The 5,000-nt window shown below is 43.9% G+C and overlaps 1 pseudogene; it reads right to left on the bottom strand.

The window, feature by feature from the left end:
- Positions 1-3,584: 3,584 nt before the first annotated feature.
- Positions 3,585-5,000, bottom strand: part of LOC128307655 (uncharacterized) — a 6,654-nt pseudogene continuing 5,238 nt past the window's right edge.

Genomic DNA, 5,000 nt, shown 5'->3' with positions numbered 1-5,000 from the left:
TACTCTTGTCCATGATTTTCGTTTGCTTCTAGAGGTTTGGTCCGATTTTCAGTACTCTTGTCCATGCTTTCACATGCTCTGATAGGTTCACAGTCAGTTTTCAGTTATCCCTGTGTTCATGGTTTTCGTGTGCTTCCATAGGTTTGGTCCGTGTTTTTGAGTACTCTTGTCCATGATTTTCGTGTGCTTCTTGAGGTTTGGTCCGATTTTCAGTACTCTTGTCCATGCTTTCACATGCTCTGATAGGTTCACAGTCAGTTTTCAGTTATCCCTGTGTTCATGGTTTTCGTGTGCTTCCATAGGTTTGGTCCGTGTTTTTGAGTACTCTTGTCCATGATTTTCGTGTGCTTCTAGAGGTTTGGTCCGATTTTCAGTACTCTTGTCCATGCTTTCACATGCTCTGATAGGTTCACAGTCAGTTTTCAGTTATCCCTGTGTTCATGGTTTTCGTGTGCTTCCATAGGTTTGGTCCGTGTTTTTGAGTACTCTTGTCCATGATTTTCGTGTGCTTCTAGAGGTTTGGTCCGATTTTCAGTACTCTTGTCCATGACTTTCGTTTGCTTCGATTCGTTCACTCTATTACTCTTGTCTGTGGTTTTCGTTTGCTTCGATTCGTTCACTCTATTACTCTTGTCTTTGGTTTTCGTTTGCTTCGATTCGTTCACTCCATTACTCTTGTCTGTGGTTTTCGTTTGCTTCGATTCGTTCACTCCATTACTCTTGTCTGTGGTTTTCGTTTGCTTCGATTCGTTCAGTCCATTACCCTTGTTTGCGGTTTTCGTTTGCTTCGATTCGTTCAGTCCATTACTCTTGTATGTGATTTTCGTTTGCTTCGAGTCGTTCAGTCCATTACCCTTGTCTATGATTTTCGTTTGCTTCGAGTCGTTCAGTCCAATACTTACCTTTGTCTATGATTTTCGCTCTAGCCCAGTCGCCCTGCGCTCTGGAAATCACATTCCAACTCTATCACCGATAGTGCTCACACCTTGGAAACCACATTTCACCCGGGGAACCTTAGGGTGGATTTTGAGCCTTTCGGGATTGCGAAACCATCATTTAACACTCTAAACTTAATTTCCGCAATCCCAGACGCACTTTCCATATGGTCTCCAAAAATGCGTGTGAGCTGACCTGGTCCCTTATAATAGGCAATGAACACGATTTTGGCAAAATATTTTTTTCAAAATTTTTTGACTCACCGGGTAAAATCGAATTTACTTGGGAAAAATGTTCTAGCAGGGGCCCTCCCATACAAATTTTTTTCTTCTCAAAAATGATTTTCGTTTCACTTTTCATACTCAGGGGAGTCTAAAATTGATGTTTTGAGTCACCGTGAAAAAAAAATTTTTTTGACCCGAGCTTGTGTCGGCGACCCAAAATCGACACACTTGGGAAATATGTTCTAGCAGGGGCCCTCCCATACAAAAATTTTTTCTTCTCAAAAATGATTTTCGTTTCACTTTTCATACTCAGGGGAGTCTAAAATTGATGTTTTGAGTCACCGTGAAAAAAAAATTTTTTTGACCCGAGCTTGTGTCGGCGACCCAAAATCGACGCACTTGGGAAAAATGTTCTAGCAGGGGCCCTCCCATACAAAAATTTTTTCTTCTCAAAAATGATTTTCGTTTCACTTTTCATACTCAGGGGAGTCTAAAATTGATGTTTTGAGTCACCGTGAAAAAAAAATTTTTTTGACCCGAGCTTGTGTCGGCGACCCAAAATCGACGCACTTGGGAAAAATGTTCTAGCAGGGGCCCTCCCGTACAAAAATTTTTTCTTCTCAAAAATGATTTTCGTTTCACTTTTCATACTCAGGGGAGTCTAAAATTGATGTTTTGAGTCACCGTGAAAAAAAAATTTTTTTGACCCGAGCTTGTGTCGGCGACCCAAAATCGACGCACTTGGGAAAAATGTTCTAGCAGGGGCCCTCCCATACAAAAATTTTTTCTTCTCAAAAATGATTTTCGTTTCACTTTTCATACTCAGGGGAGTCTAAAATTGATGTTTTGAGTCACCGTGAAAAAAAAATTTTTTTGACCCGAGCTTGTGTCGGCGACCCAAAATCGACGCACTTGGGAAAAATGTTCTAGCAGGGGCCCTCCCATACAAAAATTTTTTCTTCTCAAAAATGATTTTCGTTTCACTTTTCATACTCAGGGGAGTCTAAAATTGATGTTTTGAGTCACCGTGAAAAAAAAATTTTTTTGACCCGAGCTTGTGTCGGCGACCCAAAATCGACGCACTTGGGAAAAATGTTCTAGCAGGGGCCCTCCCATACAAAAATTTTTTCTTCTCAAAAATGATTTTCGTTTCACTTTTCATACTCAGGGGAGTCTAAAATTGATGTTTTGAGTCACCGTGAAAAAAAAATTTTTTTGACCCGAGCTTGTGTCGGCGACCCAAAATCGACGCACTTGGGAAAAATGTTCTAGCAGGGGCCCTCCCATACAAAAATTTTTTCTTCTCAAAAATGATTTTCGTTTCACTTTTCATACTCAGGGGAGTCTAATATTGAAGTTTTGAGTCACCGTGAAAAAATTTTTTTTTTGACTCACTGGGTAAAATGGTCGCACTTGGGAAAAATGTTCTAGCAGGGGCCCTCCCATACAAAAAATTTTTATTTCTCAAATCGATCCGTGGTTTCACTTTTCATACTCTAGGGCCCATTTGCTTCAACTTTGGAAAAAATTTTCGATGATGAAAAATTTTCACCTTCGACGTCCATCGACCACTCGACCCGAACTTGGGACTTTTGTATGGAGGTACCCGAGTGGTGACTTTTTCATACAAAAATTTTTATTTCTCAAATCGATCCGTGGTTTCACTTTTCATACTCTAGGGCCCATTTGCTTCAACTTTGGAAAAAATTTTCGATGATGAAAAATTTTCACCTTCGACGTCCATCGACCACTCGACCCGAACTTGGGACTTTTGTATGGAGGTACCCGAGTGGTGACTTTTTCATACAAAAATTTTTATTTCTCAAATCGATCCGTGGTTTCACTTTTCATACTCTAGGGCCCATTTGCTTCAACTTTGGAAAAAATTTTCGATGATGAAAAATTTTCACCTTCGACGTCCATCGACCACTCGACCCGAACTTGGTACTTTTGTATGGAGGTACCCAAGTGGTGACTTTTTCATACAAAAATTTTTTTGCGAATACGTGTTCGTTCGCGATCATTTAGGCCATGAACCGCAAGTCCGCTGCGATAGAAATAGTGCATTGTAGTTACTCGACGAGAAAAAAAATCGGGACTTAGAAAAATTTTTGAAAGTCAAATCGTATTGACTTCCAACAACACCTGATAATAAACACACATTGCCTGTTGCACCACAGTTCGCATTTGACTTAACAAATCGCCTGTTGGTACGCACATCACCATCGACTTTACCAATCGCGTTTCGCACCGCTAATCCCACTTGGCGTGGAGCCACGCACATAATGTTGCGAGGAGAGTATTAATCGGGACTTAGCGTTTTAAGCTCGCGAACACTCCACTATGGGAGTGCACGCAAGCACCAACTGTACACACACAACACAACAATCACTCTCGCGAACACTCCATTCCCAAAGTGAACGCGAGCACCAGCAAGCATGGGTCGCCTGAGAGGATCGATGCGAACGCATCTCTACAACTCGCAGCTCCCAGCCTGTAGTCCCGTCGTTTGCGGGCGGTCGAAGGTGTCGAAACTAGTTGTATCCACGGTCGACGGAAACACAGCCACCAGGGTTCCCTGTGGTAAGGTACTTCCACGTGCAGCGTGCTCCCGCCCGTTGCGGCTCAGTCTAGTGCTATAGCGGGGATGAGACGTCAGTGTGCGCGGGGCAGCACCGACGGATCTCGGAGGGTTGTTAAGCCCGCTAGCTTCCGATCACCTAATGGGTTTGAGAAGCGCTATCAGCTCGGATTGGATACGACCTTAGAGGCGTTCAGGCATAATCCAGCGGACGTAGCGTCATACCAAAGTCCGGTCGAACTAGTATTGAGCCAGTGGTCCGTACCTGTGGTTCCTCTCGTACTGCACAGGAATTCCGTTAAGATAGCGGCAAACAGCACACACCAGTAGGGTAAAACTAACCTGTCTCACGACGGTCTAAACCCAGCTCACGTTCCCTTGAAAGGGTGAACAATCCTACGCTTGGTGAATTTTGCTTCACAATGATAGGAAGAGCCGACATCGAAGGATCAAAAAGCCACGTCGCTATGAACGCTTGGCGGCCACAAGCCAGTTATCCCTGTGTGCGTGTGACAGCTGTCATAGCAGTGCTCGGACGTGCCTCTGTGTCGCTCCGGTTAAAAGCGGAAAATTCGGGTGTAAAACTTTGCGAAAAGGGCCAAAAAGTGTTTTAATCAGTGTCTTTTAGTGCCTTCTACCCCTGAATGGTGAAATATTAACGAAACAGGACGATGCTCGCCTGATAAAAGCGAAAGAAATCTCTCCCATACATTTTGTATGGGAACAGACCAGTGCTGTTTATACGCGAAATAGGCGATTAAAACATTAAGTGGAACGTTAATTCAGTAGTGGCGTCACTGAAGAACATTATTCCGGTCGGTGGCAGTGCAGAAAACGCCAAAAAACTATAAAATAAGTGCGTGTAAAAAATAGCGGCAGAGCGGCGTCAGGTGGATCGTCGCGTGTGGGTGTGCGCTCGAGCGACGCGTTGTGACAGCTCAGAGCTTCTGCTCCACAGCGCCACCTATCCGCGAGGTGGAGAAGCGCGTGGCGACAAAAGCTCCCGAGGCAGTGTATGCGGACGGTATACATTTAGGCGCGAACGCAACGCAGCGGAGACTTAAGCAGGACGGCAGACAGCGAACCCGAAAACAAAAATTTTTTGAAAACATTTTATTTATTTAATAAAATTTGTTGATTTTTGTTTGTTCTTGGGCGATCATCGTGGCGGTCCGCTGCTGGCGTCCCTCCGTGGAGGGGGAGTAAATCCAGCGTAAAGCGCGGACTCCTCTGGACTGGCGATGTCGTATAATAGTCGG

The sequence above is a fragment of the Anopheles moucheti genome, assembly GCF_943734755.1.
Source record: "Anopheles moucheti chromosome X unlocalized genomic scaffold, idAnoMoucSN_F20_07 X_unloc_12, whole genome shotgun sequence".
Lineage (NCBI taxonomy): Eukaryota > Metazoa > Arthropoda > Insecta > Diptera > Culicidae > Anopheles > Anopheles moucheti.
This window is presented reverse-complemented; position numbering and strand designations above follow the sequence as displayed.